A 22,500-nucleotide genomic window follows, 5' to 3' on the forward strand; every position below is an offset into this window, starting at 1 on the left:
TGGATAACGCACTGACATGTTTTGTGGGGGGGGGGGGGGGTTGCACCTTCAGTAATGCTGACAAGTATATCATGCAAAGCACACATCTGCTACTATATGCTCACGCACATTTTTATATCTTATCTCAGTTTTTTCTTGTTTGATCTCCCTCTATACATTGTGGTGCTGGTTGTATGTACTGGCTCAGTATATTTCAGTATATGTTACAGTTACAGTAGTTTTTTAGAGCCCTCCTCTTGAGCTTCAATATGTGATAACTCTGAGTTCCATGGAAGCATGAATAGGCTATAGGCTATAGCAGAGAGCCGTTATGCTGCAACTCTGTGACAGCAGGGAATTGCTTAACATCATATCATTTACGGTAGGAAGCGATTTACAAACCAGGTCAATAAGTAGGGTGAACTGAAAATGAAAATGAGAATATTGACAGACCATTATTTTTCCCACTACACATGTAAACAGTTTAATCGAATTCTTCTCATGAGCAATTAAAGAGGCTTTTGCTGTGCACTGATATTGACTTATTATTTGTATTATTTAATGGCAAAGAGCCTTTTGTAATTAAAATGCACACATGGTGGAGGTTGTGAGGTACTGTAAGGATCTTAATACTTCTCTGTTAAAGCTGTGTGTGTGTGTGTGTGTGTGTGTGTGTGTGTGTGTGTGTGTGTGTGTGTGTGTGTGTGTGTGTGTGTGTGTGTGTGTGTGTGTGTGTGTGTGTGTGTGTGTGTGTTGTGGTGTGTGCGTGCACGGCTGTGTGCGTGTGTTGTGGTGCGTGCGTGCGCGGCTGTGTGAGCGTGTTGTGGTTTACGATTTTGCAAGTGATGAGGTTGATTTTGTTTATTTCTAGAATTTCAACATAGATTTGTTGTTTGTAGATTTGGTGCATCCTGTGGATGTGTTAATAGTGAATAGACTGCACCATCTCATATTTGAACGCATTAGAGACAAAGCATGCATAGAACTATCACGACACCTAGAGACTCAGAGACGCAAACACCCACAAGCATCGGGTGATGGATGTAGTTGTTTATGCCCGTAACATAACATAAACATTTGTTGCACTGGTCATTCTTTTTTTTTTATGGGTGACGGACATTCTAGATTGTCCATTTTAATCTAGTCTGTTAATGGTTAATGATCGGTTAACGAGGGTTGCCTGTCGGACAGAAAATAAATTTCCGAGCCGACGGCTTAAGCGTCTTTCAACCCCAGGAGTCTGACAATAGAGGCAGACACGGTGAGAGAGAGATGGACAGAAGATGGGAGGAGAGAAGGAGCGGGCTGCCGGAAGGAGGAGAGGCATCCTGAAGGTTGAGAGGCAGCAGTGGACGGACTGAAAGCGGGGATGCAAAGGGAAAAAAGGAGAGAGAGGGGGGGGGTGACAGAAAGAGGGAGGGAGAAGGGGCTGAGTGCAGCCAAGGTGGCGCGGAGGCCTGGGGGATAGCTGTGCATTTATCCTTGCTCTGCAGCAGGCTCGTGAAGCGCTACCTCAGGAAAGGGCTTTAAAAGGAGGGAGGCTGCAGCTCTGCGATGATCTGCTAATACCCACAGATACACAGGGGCTTCAGCACAGCACTCTGGGGGGTGCGGTGGCGTGTGTGTGTGTGTATGTGTGTGTGTGTGTGTGTGTGTGTGCGTGCGTGCGTGCGAGAGCAGGGAGGGAGAGAGTGTGTGTCTGTGACTGTGCATTATAGCATCATATCATATATATGCAGACGGTGCCCCCAACCCCGAGTCACCCAGAGCCATGTAGCTACTGCAACGATTAAGAGATTAGACAGGACTATCATGGGCCTTTGTGGGATGTAGTCAGTGTTGTCACCTAAAGCTGCTGGGAAAGATGTGGAGTCGCTCCTTGTTAGGGTTCCTGTATAAATAGACCATAGGTTGTCACCTAAAGCTGTCTGGAATCCTTGTGAAGTCCCTCCTTAGTCTACTTGCCAACCCATTGTGAACCCGGACATTTTGAGTACCCTAAAGTTTTATGTTAGAAATGTTGAGTATGGGTCCCCAGCATGTAGAAACTGCCGGATGCTAACTTGCATATGTTAGGCAATTTTCATAATTAGCATAATAAGCTGGGGTACCACTGACAAGGCAACATTTTCAAAATTCCATTATGCTTTAAGTGGCATGTGACGTGTCAAACTAGGGGGTTTTCATGATTCTGAATCCATTCCATGCATTCGTTTTGCACGAAAAACACTCCTTCGGCTAAAAACGGCCATAGCCGTCATCACAAATCGGCCATAGCCGTCATCACAAATGTGATGAGGTGAAGTGCCCAGTGTTTTTCGTGCAGAATCATGAAAAACCCCTAGTTTGACACATCACATGCTACTTAAAGCATAAAGATTTTTTTTAACTCATCGATTGCGCAAAACGCTCTAAAGCGTTTTATTAATCTCGAGCGCCGTCTGCGCATCACGCTCTAAAGCGTTTTATTGGTGTTTTTACTGTATACTGTACATCAACTTCTCTGACGCCCGGACAACACATAATGTAACACTGATCATCTCCAGAAAGATCCGCTGTGAGATCCGGGAGTTTAAAGCCCCCCACCTCCTGAAAAGAGGCCTGGTCTAACCACATTCCAGGCATGCCGTATCCATTACGACGTACTGGGGAGGCGGCATCGCCGTCCTGCACACGGCATAGACCAACGCAGATCAGGGGATCTAAAATGGAGCTACCCATTTTCTAGTGTGTGTGAAATTTGTGAATACACTCGATTACCCTTCCCCTCCTGTTTCTACATGGTTTCTCCCGAGGCATCTCTCCATCGCATTACAGTTTCTCCCCCCCCCCCACTCATTCACACAGATCCACTCGACACAGCCCTCTCTAATTCTTTCCAACGACAACTCACCGGTCTGCCGCCTCATTCTCGGAAATATAAACCCGTATATAAACCAAGAATAATCTCCAACGGTCGATCGCCATTTCACGCACACGGACAGGTATACGCGAAACGAATGACGTATTCTCGAAGGACCGCCATAGGAGAAGCAGTATACATCTGACCAACTGTCTTTTTTTCGCCGTCGCGTCAGCCATGTTTGGACAAAGAAGCAGTATACTAGGCTAGCAGATATCACACCGTGGAACCCCCCCCACACTGCGAGTTGCGATCGATCGTTTTGCAGTTTGCAATGCTACTCTCATTCTCGGAAAAAAGATTCTCGGCAGTTGATCACCATAATCGCCATAGCGCCTTCGCCAGCCAATTGCAGTGATAAGGCGTCTGGGACGTAATCGACCCGTTTGTAATGGATAACTAATACAATCCTAAGCTGCGGAAGCCATCGTGTTGTCTGTCATTTTGTCGAAATCACAGCCAGCCGGGCTACGCTTATCGCTCCTGTGGTTCATGTCCAGACATGTCGTGGAACCCCCCCCCCCCACTGCGAGTTGAGTCGCTCCTGTGGTTCATGTCCAGACATGTCAACCTCTCAAGTCACTGTTATGCTATCAAACGATCTGTTGATTTTGTTTACTGAGACAATGATCACATATGTGCATAGAATCATCATCATCATGACGTTATCATGACAGGCAGATATAAACATAAATAAATTATCATATACATACTACACACTGAATGAAAGCCCTAAATGTCTAATTTTAGGAGGAAAACAAATAAAATACACATATCCCATATACTGTTTGTCAATACTAGACTATTGAATCCATTTCATTTATAAAATTCTCTTTTTCAGAGAGAACTTTAGCCCATTCTGACCTGAGATCAGATTCATACGAGGTTTCCACTGGACACACACTGGTCTGATTAGAGAAAGCATGGACCTATAGAACTATTATTCACAAAATAAGGCATATAGCGACATGTACATACTATATACCGTATGAAACAGAAGACTCTCTGCTTTCATAAGAAAAAAAACTAATACTGTAATAATAATAAAAATCACACCCATGTGAAGTGAGCAGTGCAATGTTGTGAAGTGAGCAGTGCAACATTGCACTGCTCACTTCACAGGGGTGTGATTTTCATTATTATTACAGTAGAAGTATTTTTCTTATGAAAGCAGAGAGTCTTCTGTTTCATACGGTATATAGTATGTATAGGCCTTATTTTGTGAATATTTAGTTGTCAGTTCCTTGTCTTGTCTAAAATACTCTGAGGATTTCAGAAAATGCATGGACCTGAAGAACCATTATTCACATTATTCACACCCATGTGAAGTGAGCAGTGCAATGTTGTGCAACATTGCACTGCTCACTTCACAGGGGTGTGATTTGTATTATTATTACAGTAGAAGTATTTTTCTTATGAAAGCAGAGAGTCTTCTGTTTCATACGGTATATAGTATGTACATGTCGCTATAGGCCTTATTTTGTGAATAATGGTTCTTCAGGTCCATGCATTTTCTGAAATCCTCTCTGGTGGGCGCAAGCTGCATTCAACAGCCAATTACTGACAAACTATACATGGGACCATGTGTATTTGTTTTCCTCCTAAAAGTAGACATTCAGGGCTTTCATTCAGTGTGTAGTATGTATATGATATTATTTGTGTTCATTTTTATATCTGTCTGTCAATGTCTGTCAACTTCAACCTTCCATATCTCTGCTGTTTTTTCAAAAGAGCAGCGTGCAGTGAAAAGCAGGTTTTAGAAAAAGGTCAATATCTCCAGAATGGAAGATGGTAGAATCATATTTTTTTTTTTAAATTGAAGTGGACTAGTTTGGCTTCCTTTTGATTTATGCAATGTGCGATGTGCTATAAGAGGCCCCTCGCTGTGGGCCCCTAAAAAGTTAAAAAGTCCAATGTTAATCGCTTAGCAGAAGCAATCCTGAGTAGAATTTCAAAAGTTAGCAATCAATGTGTTAAATGTTGCCATATTATATAGGTTGTCAGTCGTACCCTAGCTTAATATGCTAATTATGAAGATTGCCCAATTATGCAAGTTAGCATCCGGAAGTTTCTAAATGCTGCGGGGACCCATACTTAACATTTCTAACATAAAACTTTAGGCTACTCAACATGTCCGGATTCTGGCAAGTGGACTACCTACTGTAGCCATTGTACCATTAAACCTATACACTGAGGTTTAGGAGTTTGGGTTCGTAGTTCGTACCTGCTGTTGCTTAATATAGGAGTGTCCCAAAATCATGCAGACTGATGGTTAGGTCAATTAAAGTCAAAGTCCGCAGAGGGAACTCTGAGTTGTCAAAATATGTCAAAGTGTGTGGTGTGCTGCACTGACATGTTAGTATGTCCACTAATTGCAACGACCCAGGTGAGAATCTGACTAGGACATATTATATAGCATTTCTTCCCTACTTTCGCCCTTTGTCGCCTGTCTCTCTAGTCTTTACTATCCTGTCTGAAATTAAGTTACCGCTAAGCACTTGTCCGTTGTTGACGTCAACATTCATGATATTGATTCATGAATTAATTCAAGATTTTTTTATTATTATAATGTTTTGGGGATTTTCTGCCTTTTATTGATATAGGATATAGTGACGACACTGGAGAGAGAGACAGGGAATGACACGCAGCAAACGTTGTCGGGATCGGGACTCGAACGTGCGACACACTGTCAGGCATGCGCCTATACAGCAGACGCCCCTACGAGGCCTACTGTTGCGCACCGAAAAAAGCAGACCTACAAGCCTCACAACCCGTCTTGCTGCGACGTATTGTGAGCTTGTCGATCGGCTATTTTTGGTGTGCAATACTGTCGCGCAACCCAAGTGTAAATCGGACGTTAAGTAACACCTCTTCAGTAAAACTTTTTTACAGCACGTCGGAACACACTATTACTCACCCTCGCAGCCTACGACAGCCTTATTGGCGTGCATAATGAAGTTCCGTAGAACAAACACAGCCTTGTGTGATTTGTCTTCGTCCATCGCAGCTACCTGCCTCATTGTGGGCAGAACAGGGTGAGCCAGATGATAAACCAATGGCGAGAGACAGTACTTGAGTTGTAAGGAGGAAATGGGGGGACGGGGGAACTGCGCGTGTATTTTTGGATGCTATCATTATATATATATATATATATATATATATATATATACATAGTGTATGCATGTCCCTGAGTAGTCATTGCAGAAATAGGGAGCAGTCAGAATGAAAAAAGGAGCTGACGCTAAAACGGTGAGATGAAAGTGGAGCAAGATGCACTGTGTGAAAGTTAGCGGGCAATTATGGGCACTAGATTTGCCCGTAAACCTCAAGTTTAGCAGGCATATACAGTAATATACGGTAAGATGGTACAATTCGGGAGATACCCGGAGTCTGTTGGAAAGTTTAACGGGAGTTTCCTGTAATATACACATCCGTATTCCATGCTTTTTGCGCAGTGATTAAGACTGCATGCACACGACAATGTGAAAGTAAGATAACTCTTAAGCCAATATAAAGGACTGCTGAGGACTTCTCATTGTCTCGCTTATTTCTTATTTGTTTATTTGGAGATATTGATATTACCATACACTGTTATGGGAGGGACAGGTAATCAATACGCTACTGCAAAATAGGCTACCCTCTGAAATAATCCCACGGTGGGAAGCATGCCAGCACTACAGCACAAAGTGAAGACAACAGGCATGTGCAGAGGGGGGGGGGGGGGGGGTAGGGGGGCTTGAGCACCTGCTCTTTTGCAGAAAGTGCCCTTTCTAAAAACAAAAACAAAAAAAAAAGTTTTATTTTATTTATTTATTTTTTGAGGGAAAGGGCAAAAAAAAAGTTGTATTTGTATTTAATTTTTTGCCACATAAGGACATGTGTGGGGGGGTGTGGTGTGGTGTGGGGGACCAATACGAGCTTATGTGGGGACCAATAAGGGCTTGTGTGGGGGAAAATAAGGGCTTGTGTGGGGGGGCAATAAGGGCTTATGTGGGGGCCAATAAGGGCTTGTGTGGGGGGCCAATAACTGCCATTGGCCCTTCAAGACGAACATTTGACAAGTAATGATAAATTCCACTATCATAATGAATTATCTTTTAATCTGCCATCAGTCAGTTTTAGTTTCAGACTAATGAGAACATATTGCTTATTTTACTGTCCAATGACATGACATGGCACAAGGGAAGGACTCCACAAAAAGACCACCTCCAAAAATTGCCGCGCACTGCGCGCACATAGGTCTGCCCTTTTCTGGCGTTTGAGCCCCTGCCCCCCCAGTGCTCTCTGCACGGGTCTGGAAGACAAAATTACGTTTTTTTGTTGTTTAGGATGAAATAATCACGTTGGCCATCAGGGCGCTTTCTCATAACCTGACGCTGCCAGATCCAAGAAGCTTGCTACACAAATTTGTTTCACAGCTTATTGGGATCTGGGATCGCGGAAGCAAATTCGATGACGGGGCTGTTCCTTTTTTTCAAGATACTTGGTAGATGAATGGATGGGACCGTCTGTCTATCACCGTGTGGGCGTGCAAACACAACCAATCATATTGACGTGTCTATTATAGCTTCACATCCGGTTTCGCACATATCCCGCCCTTAGCTCACGCTGATTGGTTCGAACCGGGAGCGGTTTGGTGTTAGCTGAACTCCCTGAGAGGTCCCAGATGGTTGTGGTGTTGGGGAACATGGTTACCCAATACCGCCCCCATCTGGCAAAGTCAGGTTAGCTTTCTCATGCTCACTTGATCACTGCAGTGTTGTCTCCACTAGTCAGTCAGTTGTTCCTTATCGACCGCAGCCACTTATCCAATTCATGGAAATCACCTGTGTTCTAGATAACACGCTGGGGTCGTTAGAAAGACATGACTAACAAGGCGTATGATAACGCCTAACAGTTGCCTTTAATGACAGCAGAGGGACTCGGCCACTGCCTTTCTAGCACATGTACAGAACCTACACGGAAGAAAAGAGCCTGCCTGGGAGTTGCAGTGTTGTGTGGAGTTGTGGTTGAATGTTGTGTGTGTGAAGATCATAGATAAGCTTCACAGATAACAAGATAAGGATAAGCTTGTGCAGGCCTTCTGAACTGATAATTTATGACAGTGGGATACTGCACTGACTGAATGTCTGACATGTAATCTGCACTGAAGTGGAGGCGGTGGTGGGAAGTGGCTGGGGTTCACTAGATTTCCTCTTTTGTAACCAGGGTGAAGATGGCGTGATTAGACCACTGCTAGAAAGGTAATTAGTAGAGTTTAAATAGACACGGTGCCCCTCTCTGGGGAGCTGGAATCTTACCATCAAGCGTGAATGGGAGGAGAGGAGAAGGGAGGGGTGCAGAAGAGGATGGGAGGTGGAGGGTGGGTAAGGTAATTAAATGAAGACTGTGTTCTCTCACCTGAACAAAGTGATTGCTTCTTCTATTTCTCTCCCCACCCTCCTCCGCCTAGTCGTCCATTCCTCCAATGCTCTTTCCACCTGAGATCAAGCAGACAGCTAATGACTGCTTCTTCAAAACCTCTCTCTCTCTCTCTCTCTCTCTCTCTCTCTCTCTCTCTCTCTCTCTCTCCGCCCAGATACAGAATGAGAGTTTTCCTCACTCTACTGCATCTCTCTTCTCTTCTTTCATCCACTAGAGATGGGTGGGCCGCACCATTTTTCTCCCAGGTCCATTAGCAAATTGCGTCCCTTTTTCGCTCCTCTTGTCTGCTCTCCTACCCCCCGTCTCCTCCAACGACACCCCTCCCCCCACCTTATCGTCCCATTACGACTGCATTTATCCTAATTAAATATTTCAAACTTGGAAAAGAATTAAGTTATGAGTTAACCCCCCAGCTCTCACTTCTCCCCCCTTCCTCTCCTTTACTTTCCAGGAGTCTGAATAGGGGGGTTGACAAAAGAGAGAGACTCGGGCCGACAGACGGACAGAGAGAGAGGAGTGGAGTAACGTGTGGGATGACGCACCGAAAGAGACCCAAAGGGACCCGGGCAGCCATTACTCCTCCAGAGTGACAGCGAGGTCAGTTGGCGGAGACTCGCCAGCGGCGACGCTGCACATACTGGGTAGGTGATGCACCGAGGGCAAAGCTTGCTCAACGCTTTTCTTGATGATCATTAAGGCCACTTTGAATGAAGTCAATGATGTGTTTTCACCTCATTTTGATGGGAACGCCGTTTTCTTTTTCTCCCCCATAGTGATATTATTTACAAGCTCTGTAATTACAGGTTTAATAGTAACAATAAAAGCTTCACTCTGGTGCTTTGTAAGTAGTTGACAGACCCTAAAACCACAGGTTATGGTCACCGTTTGGAACCAGTGGTGGAAAGTAACTTAAGTACATTTACTTAAGTACTGTACTTTTTTTTTCTTTTTTTTACTTGAGTATTTCCAACTTCCAGTAGGCTACTTCTACTCCACTACATCTCATGCATTACCCACTTCAGCCCTATATATATTTTGGTCTATATTCTGGTCTATATTTTGTTTTGAAAATGTCCGATCTACAAGTTTGGGCTTTGTGGGCTTGTAGATCTGCTATTTTCAAAAGATTTGTACATTATTTGAAAACTTGAAATGAGACATTCTGCACAATAAGTACTTATTTTTGGTATTTCAAGTACTTTTTTATGCCAAAACCTAGTAGGCTACGCTTTTACTCATTTGCATTTTGAATTCCGGACTTTTACATGTAAAGTATTCAGTTTTGACACTTTTACTTAAGTAAAGCATTCGAGTACTTTTTAACAAGTAAGTTCTAATAGAGAAATTAACTGCCTTGTAAATGATAAAATATGGCATTATTAAGTTTGTGGCTGCTATTAAAATGACTAAACCGTAAACCCCTCAGCGAAATCACTTGCTTGATAAATGCACAACTGTGATCCTGTTTCATGAATCAATCTGTTACATTTATACTAGCGTATTTTAATGCATAAGGTAACAGCTGCATTACATTTGTGGTAATCAAATCCTGATTACAATAATAAAATAATTCAGTAGATGAAGAGTCAATAAAATGTAGAGAGTGACATAGGGCGGGGAAAAAGTGTGTGTGCGTGCGCGAGTGTACTTTGCGTGCTGGTGTTGCACACGGAAGATGGCAAATATACAAGCTCAAAATGCTTTGCAGTGCGACATGTTGTGAGCTTGTCCGTCAGCTATTTTAGGCTGCAGGGTGCTGTATATGGTTACATTGGCAATAAATTGTAGAAATGGCATTTGTGTCGCGTAATTGTAAACTACTGATGTCCTCAGAAGTATGTCCAAACGTGTGTGTGTGTGTGTGTGTGTGTGTGTGTGTGTGTGTGTGTGTGTGTGCGTGTGTGTGTGTGTGTGTGTGTGTGTGTGTGTGTGTGTGTGTGTGTGCGTGTGTGTGCGTGTGTGTGTGTGTGTGTGTGTGTGTGTGTGTGTGTGTGTGTGTGTGTGTGTGTGTGAACCGCACACTCAATGGAAATTAAGAATTGGGCCTCCATCTTAAGTATGAGTACTGAATGACCTACATCACTGGTTCCTAAACAGTGGGTCGGGACCCATGTTTGTGTCACGGACACATTTTTATGGGTCCCTTTATTCATTGTTTCCTACATTTTGTTTTTAATCATTATTTATTCTAAACATGCATCTGATTTGTGTTGATCAAAAGTAGAGATGAATAAATCATCAGATGTCATTGACTTATTATACACAATATCATTCATTCCTCGTCTAGATTAGAGAAAAAATGGAAAGTGATGATGACTAATCATTGTTCTGTTCTCTAATTTAAACTGATCTGAATATTTATTGCCATCACAGCAATCAATTTTCACAACCTTCTGGCATTTGAAGCTTGCAGCTGAAATCCACGTTTTATTTTATTATTTTTACTTACTTATTTATTTTACTTACTTACTTTGCACACGGACCCTTCAGTCACTTAAGTGCATTACGTCTGCAATAGCAAGTTTTATGACAACACCTTCAGTTGATTCCCTCCGTAAGTTGTGTGAAGTGAACACGCCACATTAAAGAATACCTTTTATTGAGTGTTTTGTGCATTTCCTATTATCTCGGTTTAAGGAAGCTGCTTTACCACTGAACCATAAACCTGCCATTGTTCATTTTATAAATGTCTTCATTTTTTTACCCGCCATCCCAGAGTGCAGCAACAGCATTTGTCATAAAACAGCACAAAGGTACTGCGCCGGTACGCATCAGAGCTGTTGAAGAGACGTAGAAAACGAGGATGCCGCAGTGATTTATTGTTTTACCGTGGCGATTAGAGAGACACAGTACAGTATAGGGAAAAGTATGTAATTGATACCAATCCAGGATGAGGCATTAAATCCTCTGGCACAGATCTGCGCCAGACTTGCTAGTGCACGCATAATGTGCACACCCGGCCCTGCCACACACATGCATAAATGTGGCACACAGCTGGTATGTTCAGCAGAACATAACCCACATGTCGCACGCTCTGTCAGTCGGTAACAGCAACAACAACAATGACCTGTGTGTGCTACAGGTCAGGTTGGCATCTGACGTTTGATGTTAGATAAGAGAGTTGTCCCATGTGGCCAGTTAGAAAAAGAGCTTGTGCTTCAGCAGTAATACATTATACAATAGTAGGCTATACATTATTTGGAACGTAGAATGTTGAGATGTGTTACTTTTTTTGTTTTGTTTTCTTTGCAAATGTTGCCGTTGTTGAACACAAAGGTGACCATTATTGCATGTAGTGATAGAGACATTTCATAATGGCTGTAATTATTTACTGTAGCTTCTTTGTCTTGGTTCTGGGTCTTCACCCACCTCATCTGACTAAAGTTATCATTATTAATTATTCTTCATTCCACATTTTACTGATTATTGTGAATGAATGGCCAGTACATTAACCCTAACAACAGTATGGAATTTAAAATGGAAAATGTGTACGAAGTTGCATGTATACCCCTCTCTTCACTTTAATTTCAACGCCTTTTGCACAGCTCTATTATAAATATACCTCCTATATGAATACTACTTCATTCGATGCAAGTTTGAATATATATTTATATTGTGTTTTTATCTGACTTATTTTATGCTATTTATGACTTTTCCCTCCCTTTTCACCATTAGGTGAACCTTCATTTAAATCACTGCCTGTGCATTGTGTTAATGACAGTAAAATGGAATTAAATTGGACAACAAACCTTATATTCAAAATGTAGTTGTTGTCAACGTAGGTTCAGGAGTAGAGACTACCTAAGTTTGACATTTTATTGAAGATGAAAGTGGAATGGGACGAGGAACCCAAGGTTAGGGTGAGGCTCAGGATGGGGTGAAGTCTCTGGAGCTGGTGGCCATCTTTGCTCTACTCGGGGAGCACTCGGTTGTCTCTGCTCCGTCATTACCCCCGCTGGATTCCTAGAGAAATAGAGACAGAAGGAAGAAGAGCGAGAATCGAGGAGGAAGGAGGAGGTTGGGGTGGAGGAGGACGACCAATTTGAAAGCAATGAATAACAAAAATAACTGATCTACAGTAAAAGCACAGTACTCACGACCTAACTTTGGTCTGTTGTGAAGCAGAACTAACAACATGGAAAATATTTGAATATAAATTCAAAATCCAAACTGCATTTAAAGTGTATACACTTTAGATGCACTTAAGATGAGTTTTAGCAGGAAAAAAGATTGGGATTTGCTCCTCTAAATGAAAATAAGAGTCTGCGCTGCATGTCTGAGTTGGAAATGGATTTTCAGAAGCTTTGCCAAATCTCTACTTCAAAAAGTTTGAACAAGTTTGTGCAAGTTTGTGCATGTCATGGTTGTCTGAGTGTGAAAGCTCGAACATATTGATGTGTGCACACGTGTATGTGGTGCAGATGAGTACTGTACATTGTGAATATTGCTGTGTGAACTATATAGCACTCTTTTATGGTTTCAATATGTTTTTCCTGTCAGTTATTTGTGTGTGTGTGTGTGTGTGTGTGTGTGTGTGTGTGTGTGTGTGTGTGTGTGTGTGTGTGTGTGTGTGTGTGTGTGTGTGTGTGTGTGTGTGTGTGAGGGTGTGTGTGTGTGTGTGTGTGTGTGTGTGTGTGTGTGTGTGTGTGTGTGTGTGTGTGTGTGTGTGTGTGTGTGTGTGTGTGTGTGTGTGTGTGTGTGTGTGGTAAATTGGACATTAAAGCCGCTGGATTCGGTGTGCGGTCCGACTAGGTGGATCTTAATGATCTATGCCAGCGATCAGGATTACAGTTAAAGTGGGTGGCGCCTGATACAACAACTGCTGAGCTCAACAACAGCATCATCATAGATCCGCGTGTCCGTGCATGTGCGACCTACGAGCAGGACGGTGCGCACCAGGAACTGTCAATCAAATCCGCAACCACAAGAGCCACCATTCTAGGAATGAAGCGATCAGAAAGTGCACAACACTGGACCAGTCTGAGGCTGCAGGGAAAACTGGCTCTTCTTCCCTTTGCAAACCACTCATTATCACACTCTATACTGTCAAATAACACCATAGGTGAGGACATTCTTATTTTCACTATTAAAGCCCGTTTACAGGTGTTGCCGACCAAGTTCAACTTTGCAACCTGGTACCCATCAGCACACAACCCGCACTGCATCCTATATGCAGTACCACATGACAAAGAAACAGTCGCACACATATTAAATGGTTGCAGCCACTATAAAGGACTGTACAATGCCAGACATGACCGTCTGGTGGACCTGGTCTCAGACAAGATCAGAGGAGTACAGGACAGGACAACAAGAATGTATAAACACAGCACTGTAAAAATAGACTGGTTTGATCACAATGACACGCATGTCAATTCACTACAAGATATTCCAAATACCCCAGATATTGTGTTCATCAATGAAATTAGAAAAACTGTCACTATATTTGAAATAGGCTGCCCATGTGATTTGTATATGGACACTTGTTTTACATCCAAACTTATGAAATATCAGCTTCTGGTGGAACGTATTATGGCCTTGGGATATAACTGTCAACTTATTGTCCTTGTATTTGGAAGTCTGGGCCATGTCCATAAACTTGTGCTCAGGGGTCTGCAATTGGGGTCTGCAATTGGGTAGATCTGTCCATCTGGAGAAGGCGTTGTTTCATTTATCCCTAGGTGTCTTAAAAAAACCCAAAACAAACATCCTGTCTAGTAGTGTCAAGTAATAGTATATGTCAACAATGTGCTATATATTTTTTTTCTCCTTTTCCCTCTGTGTGTTAAGCATGTGCAGCAGCTATATCTGGTTGGACCATATAATGTATAACCTAATTCTGATCAGTGTTTGGGTCTATTGTATTACGCCTCTTGTGCAGATCCAAATAAAATAATTCAAATGTGTGTGTGTGTGTGTGTGTGTGTGTGTGTGTGTGTGTGTGTGTGTGTGTGTGTGTGTGTGTGTGTGTGTGTGTGTGTGTGTGTGTGTGTGTGTGTGTGTGTGTGTGTGTGTGTGTGTGTGTGTGTGTGTGTGTGTGTGTGTGTGTGTGTGTGTGTGTGTGTGTGCGCGCGTGTGCGCATGTGCATGGCTTCGGTTCGTGGTCGGACTGGAAGGACCCGAACTTGTATGCAGGAAATTTGTTCCGAGATGAGATCCCATTGAAGATATTACAGAACTACTAGCTGGTGCATGTCCAGCTCGCCATGCGATTCTACAGTAGACGGCAGTGATAGGGTACTTCATAAATGGTGCATTCATACAGCACCTTACTCGTGCTCCAAAGCACTTCACAATCAAACCATGCAAAGCACGACCTGCTCATCGGGAGCAATTAGGGGTTAAGTGCTCAACGACACTTTGACATTCATTGAGATGGAGTTTGTGATTGAACCGGGTTCCTTGTTCCGAGCCACAAGCAAATAAAACCTTATATCACAAATAAAACTGTTATGTTGTTTTAAAAAGGACACATTCACATTCCTTTCCAAAACAAATAAAATGCTTATAGCACAGATCCATCTTTACAGTGCACCTCCCAAGTTGCCTAAACCCTACATCAGCCAGTAAAATAATCATTACTCAAGTTAGCAGTTCATGCATTTCTGATAAGTGCCCATTACAGATCTTATCGGCTCCATTCCAAATACATTTCCTGATTAATTTTAGTTGCCATTTTCCACAATTATTTACAATTTACAATTTACAATTTAGGCATTTAGCAGACGCTCTTAATCCAGAGCGACTTACATTTAAGCAAGAACAAAAGCATGGGAATACATCACATAAAAGCATTTATCATGAAACATGCGTAAGCTAAGAAAGTAACAGTGGAATATCTATATAATGAAACTATACATACACTATACATATAAACTATACATATTTACTACTATGCTATACATATGTACTATGGCGTGCTATGACTGTATGTACTATGGCGTGCTATGACTATATACAATACAATTATAGTGCTGTCTACATAACATGCTATAAGTCTGTGTCAAATGCTATCTAAGCCAACAGAAATGCTATCTAAGGGGTTAGGGTAAGTGCTATGGGCCATGATGGAGTCTGAAAAGGTGGGTTTTCAGGCTACGGCGGAAGATTGGGAGTGATGCTGCAGTTCTGACTGCAATGGGAAGTGCATTCCACAGTTTTGGAGCCAGAAGGGAGAAGAGTTTGGGACGTGTGGAGCGTTGTCCCGGCGTTTTTAGTGAGGGTACTTCCAGCTTCCCTGCGTTGGCTGATCTGAGTGCGCGGGAGGGTTTGTAGGGTTCAATCATACCTGCAAGATATGGGGGAGCCATACCTTTGGTTGCTTTGAATGCCAGCATCAGAGTTTTGTATTCTGTGCGGGCAAATCGTGAAAATATTTATTTCAGAAAACTGGAGGATTTAGAAGATTTGTTTTTCAATTTCAAATCAGGCTTAAATGGGTTAACAATTTCCAATACTTTTACTTCTACACTACTACATCTCGGAAGCAAATATTGTACTTTTACTCCACTGCATTTATTTGAAAACTTTAGTTACTTTTATTATTACAAAATATACATTAAACACATCAGCCCTATATACATTTTGGCTATTTTAAATGTATGTTTTATTGAAAACTTGAAATGGGACATTCTGCATTTTGAGTACTTTCTGCTTTTGGTACTTGAATTCTGGACTTTTACTTGTACCTGAGTAGTTCTACAGTATTGATACTTTTACCTTTAAAACAATTGAGTATTTTATCCACCATTATGTATGAATAATGGTTCCAATTCAACATATTTTGCGTTTATTTTTTCTCTCATATTGCTGCTTTGGTCTCAAAGCCATAATGTTAGTTCATTGTGGAGTGAAGAGAGTGGTTCATTATTGTTGCTCAGCTGGTATCAGGGTCGTTCAGTTGTTGTGTTATGGACCATATGGTTGCTTTGGGAGCTGTAAGCAACAATTGAAATAGCCACAATGAAAGATATTTACTAGCAGAGAATGCAATTATGAGCCAAATGGGGAGGCTGTTATTTGTTTGACGTTGTGTATTTACTGTATATGTAGGCTAATAAAAGCACATACAGTAACAATGTGCAGAAGTTATACTACGGCATTGCCGTGAGATTCAGACCCACTGGATTGTTGTACTCCTGGGTTTCTTCATGAATGATTATAATAGGCAACTAATTCAATATAACATTCTCCGGCTGACCTTTGTGGAAAGAAAACTTGCAATACTGTAAATAAAGGAGCTAGCTTATGGGTATTAGACAATTGATTAACTGAAACATTGCAAAGAGTTGACATGACAGGACAATTTATACATTTTATACATTCAGCATAACTATTCATCTTGATTGGACTTTACTAAATGTTTTTTACTTTACTTAAACACAGCTTAAAAAGCATTGCATTGCAACGAAAAAGCATGTGACAGAGTGTATCATTCACACAGACAAATAATGGTTCTTAATAGGCAAGCATTCACCAAAAATAGTAGATCTACAAGCTCACAACGTGTCACAACATAGACCCGCTATTTTCAATGGAGAGATTTGGTGTGGAGGGATACATAATATAGACCCCTGGGATGAAGTAAACATGTTTAACCATTCAAATAAATTGATCTGAAAGCTTCATTCTGGAAGTAAAAATTGTTCTTCTAGCTACGGCATCTCTCTGAAGAACCAATTTCAGTGTTCGGTGTGTTGTTGAGCCCAACCCTAGTTCTCGAAACATTTTGGCATTCCCTCAGTACCGCTGCTGTGGGGCAAATTGTATAATAGGTTATGGTATTTTAGAATTTGCTGACTTCCCAGTTTCCCTAGAAATGGCCGTGAAACAGCATTGCAGGCTCATAACGGCCGTCACAGATAACTTCTACCCACAGTGCTGCACTGCAGCGATGTGATTTGATACGGTGATTCTGAGATAACAGTTTCAGATGGCCTAACCCAATAAGCTCAATAAAAAACAAAAGTCCAATATGATGCTGTTGTGTGTTCAAACCCTGTTACCCATCTCCAGAGATCCTGTGTGCAGATGAAAGGAGGCGTGAGACACAAGTGTATCAAGTGCATATTGATCATTACTGGGGGTGGTAATGTCTTTGTGCCTGCGTGTTGTTGCTTGCTCTTTCTTGTGTCTGGTGTGTGAGTATGTGTAAGCTTGAGATTGCACCGCACGTCAGTCTAATCATTCCATGTTAGCTACAGTATGGCAGCTGGCAGGCAGGCAGATATGTTAGCTACAGTATGGCAGCTGGCAGGCAGGAAGGCAGGCGGGCAGACATGTTGGCTACGGTATGGCAGGCAGGCGGGCAGACATGTTAGCTACATTATGGCAGGCAGGCATGCAGGCGAGCAGACATATTAGCTGCAGTATGGCAGGCAGGAAGGCAGACGGGCAGACATGTTGGCTACGGTATGGCAGGCAGGCAGGCAGGCAGGCAGGCGGGCAGACATGTTAGCTACAGTATGGCAGGCAGGCAGGCAGGCAGGCAGGCGGGCAGACATGTTAGCTACAGTATGGCAGGCAGGCGGGCAGACATGTTAGCTACAGTATGGCAGGCAGGCAGGCAGGCAGACAGACATGTTAGCTACGCGTATATATATTATACGTCTGAGCATAGACATGGTAACGCCCCGCCTGCCTCTGATTGGTGTATACAAATAAACAGGCCAACGGCATAAACAATATTAGTTTGCCTCTTCTACAAAAATAAAAGTTACTGTCGCGTGTGCCAAGCTGTCATTCTCTTGTAGAATATCGTACTTTTATTATTATTTTATTTATTTCCCACCACAAAGTAACCTCGCAGCAGACTATCCAGCTGCCAGCATGTATCTTCCACCTCGGAGGAAGCTCTGGTAAAGCCGGCAGTGTTGGTAGGCCAATCAGAGGCAGGCGGGGCGTTACCATGTCTATGCTCGGACGTAGAAAAGAGATACGCGGCCTGGGCCATGGCTCAATGGTCCAGGCACCTTGGCTGATAATCCAGTCTAGCAGTGTGCCGCGGGTTCGACTCCCGATCCCGACGGCCTTTACTGCATGTCTTCCACCACATCTCTCTTCCCATTTCCTGTCAGCCTACTGTCTGTCCCTCCATAACAAATATAAAATAGAAAGCCACAAAAAAACATTAAAAAAAAAGAAAAGAGATACGCGTTAACTACTGATGGCAGGCAGGCAGACTGCACACTAAATCCTGCTCCCGTTGCTCCTATTGATCACCAGGGCCTTTAAGGAGAAACAGGCAGCTACTTTGTTTTTTGCATCTGTAAACACCACGCAGTGGTTGTAGACGTTGGCTGTTGTGGCAGACACAGACGGTGACGGATTTTATTCCACACCGCCGTGCAGACATGAGGGGGTGCATATTGATATTGATGTATACTATAGCATTGCTTTACGTGTCGGCTGTATGGCTGCTGCTGTTGATGCTTCACAATGGATTTGTTTTAGGGGGAAAATGGCTCTGGGAAGAATGCAGAATAAAGGGCTATGTGAGTGAACAGCTACCACAGTCTGCTGCAATTGTCTCCCTGCTCGGCACAATTAAACACCATTCAACATAAACAATTTACAATTTAGGCATTTAGCAGACGCTCTTAATCCAGAGCGACTTACATTAAGCAAGAACAAAAAAGCATGGGCATACATCACATAAAAAGCATTTATCATGAAACATGCGTAAGCTAAGAACGTAACAGTGGAATATCTATATAATGAAACTATACATATAAACTATACATATACCGTATACTATACTATGCCAGTGTTTCCCAACCTGTGTGTCGCAGAGCTTTGGTGCTCCGTTTGATGTGTCCAAGTGCTCCACGTAATTTGACCGAAATTAAGTTATAGTGTTACTTTCTGTCAAATCAGGCGGAACACTAACTCTCCCCCGATAGCTACTGGGCTGCAGGCTTCTTATAGTTGCGTTGTTGTTGTCACACGTCTAACCATTAGACGTGCGATAACATCAACACGGAACAATAGACTAACGACCCTCGGCCATTGAAATGTTAATGCTTAGATGCATGCAGAAGAGGCTACATTTCGCTCCCTCCAGAAAGACTGGAGCGCGCAGAGCGCAGCCACATGCACGTAGACAGCAGACACATACAGTCCTACATGTCCCAAACTAGCCCAAACATTTAGATTCTCGTAGTCCCGACCCAAACACGTAAAGTAAACGTGACGTTGTTGTGATTAAACATAATGTGCCACGAAAAATAGCTGTCCAAAATAGCTGTCCATGTCCAAACATGATCGCCTCGTTCGGCCAACAAAATATATCTCCCTCCCTCCACAGAAGCGCAGTGATTTATTCTTCGTCGTACACGTGTTATGCTTGCATGCTGAAAATAGCTGATCGACAAGCTCACAACGCGTTGCGGACGCAACGCGTTGTGAGCTTGTCGATCAGCTATTTTCAGCACGTGAAAATAAGCAGGCTGTGAGAACTGAGACCCTGCACAATAAAAGCATGCAGCTTTCACAAGTTGGCCCATAATAAAGACAAGGAAAAGGATTAGGTGGCATTTCACATTGCATATGAGCAATTTTTTTAAACTGAGGCACTGTCTCTGTCCTTTTCATTCTCATTATTTGATGAGTGCTGTCATGTGTGTTTTTATTTTATTATATTACTTTTACGTATATATTTACTTTTACTATAATATATATATATATTTAATATATATGTATATTATATACACCCCCCCCCCCCCAGGTGTTCCCCGAGATTTTTAGGCTATGAAAAGTGTTCCCCGGGACAAAAAAGGTTCGGAAACACTGTACTATGCTATACATAATGTACTATGACGTGCTATGACTACATACAATGCAATTATAGTGCTGTCTACATAACTATGCTATTTTGGCTGGTTGAAGACCAAGCGAGCTGCAGCATTTTGGATCAGTTGGAGAGGCTTAAGTGCACATGCTGGTAGTCCAGTAAGGAGGGAGTTACAATAGTCGAGTTTTGACAAGACTGTTGTCTGGATTAGGAGCTGGGCTGATTCCTGGGTGAGGAACGGTCTAATTTGTCGTATGTTATAGAGTGTGAACCTACAGGATCGAGTGACAGCTGTGATGTGAGTTTTGAACGAGAGCTGACTGTCCAGGACAACACCAAGATTCCTGGCTGTTGGGACAGACAGGGCGTTGTCTACGGAAATAGTTAGCTCGCGCATAGGGCAGGACTTAGCTGGGAAGAAGAGAAGCTCAGTCTTGTCTTGGTTCAGCTTGAGGTGGTTGGAGGACATCCACTGTGAGATGTCAGCCAGGCATGCAGTGATGCGCTCTTCCACCTGAGTGGCAGAGGGGGGGAAGGATAGAAACAGTTGTGTGTCATCGGCGTAGCAGTGATAGGATATATTGTGAGCAGAGATGATAGTGCCAAGGGATTTAGTGTATAGTGAGAAAATGAGGGGACCAAGTACAGATCCCTGTGGGACCCCAGTTTGGAGGGTTCGGGAGGATGATAACAGACCTTTCCAGGAAACCTGGTAGGTCCGGTCGGTGAGGTTGGAGGAGAACCACTTCAGTGCCGTCCCACCGATGCCAAGATCTGCTAGGGTGTCTAGGAGCAGCTGGTGGTTCACTGTGTCAAATGCTGCCAATAGGTCTAGGAGAATAAAGAGCAGGGAGATAGATATACAATAACAATCCCCCATGGGGAACAGAAATAACAGAGCCCACTAGTGGTGCTGGGGTGGCGGTGGGAGCAAACAGTGAATAACAACAACCAGGAACCATATACAGAGGAAGGCAGGAAGAATGCATGCAGTCTAGGTGAGCTAAAATACCCTGCCCAATTGGTCAGCTGACTGCCTTATCAGCGTATGACGCGTGGGTCTTGCAAACACTGTATACACCCACATAGTAATGCAGCATATTAACCCTTCGAATACATTAATGTCCCTTGAGTATAGCATGAACCCGCTTGAGTATATCTGACTGAACTAACTCTGCAAGCTACGTATCATTTATATTTCCAACCTTCATGGAAAGACAGACTAACCAAGAACTGAAGCTGGAAGCTGTTAAACTGTCATACATTCCAGCTAATAGGTTCCCATAAGCCCTTTTGCTCTCCGCTGTTTCAAAAGACATCCTAGCTTTCAATCGTTTTTTTATTTTATTTAAAAATTTTTGACATCCTCTTCCATCTTTTATAAATAGAAAAAAATATATATAGAGAGAAAAACCCAAAGGCACGAAACAGCAATAGGAATTTCTGCCTGGCAGCCACTGTCATCGTCTCGGTTACAATAGTGAAGTAAGCCTCTGTTTCTCAACCAGTGGTCCATTATAACATCTAGATCTATATACGTTCACAATGCGTCACATAATGATGCATTGTGAGCTTGTAGATCGGCTATTTTTGGAGTGTGACAGAAGCACACAACAAAAGTGTGAATCTGTTTTGTGATCATGATGTTATTTATGAAATTAAAAATATATAAAATAGAAATGAAACAGAATGTGTTATGCCTTCTATGATATACTACATAGGTCTATAGGGCAGTGCGTTGGTAAAGCATGTTGTAAATATGCTACTGTAGTGGTCCAGAGCTCACAGAAGGTTGAGAACCACTGAACTAAGCCACAGGATCCTGGAGGAAGCAACGAGACTTTTAATGAACAAGACCTTCATTGATCTGTGGACAAAACAGTTGTTAATGATGTGTGGGCAGGCATTTAATTGAGGGAGTGAAACAAGGTCCCTGCTTAATGCATAGTCAAGAATGAGGGGAATTTGATTGAGTTCCGTGCCGACGGGGTGAAGGCTGAGATACAAATGATGCCTAATCGAGGTCTCCCCCCGGATCCTCCGCCCTCCCGCCCTCCCTCTCTCTCTCTCTCTCTCTCTCTCTCTCTCTCTCTCTCTCTCTCTCTCTCTCTCTCCCTCCCTCCTCGCACTCTCACTCTCTCTTAAGTATTTTTACTCTTCCTCAGTGAGAGAGAGAGAGAGAGAGGGCCCCCGCCCTCTCTCTCTCTCTCTCTCTCTCTCTCACTGTCTCTAGCTCGATCTGTCTTCCCCTCTCCTGTACCCTTTCGTGCCACCTTCCCTTCTCCTACTTTTCTCTGTCAGTTTCTACTGACTCTCCTCTGTTGTTTTATTTCCAAAGGAAACCCGGTCCTGGCGCATGCTTCAGTTTTCTTGACTCTGCTGGCTCTGTCCTACACAGCTGTTCAGC

This window comes from Protomyctophum parallelum (assembly GCF_964188405.1).
Source record: "Protomyctophum parallelum genome assembly, chromosome: 8".
NCBI lineage: Eukaryota > Metazoa > Chordata > Actinopteri > Myctophiformes > Myctophidae > Protomyctophum > Protomyctophum parallelum.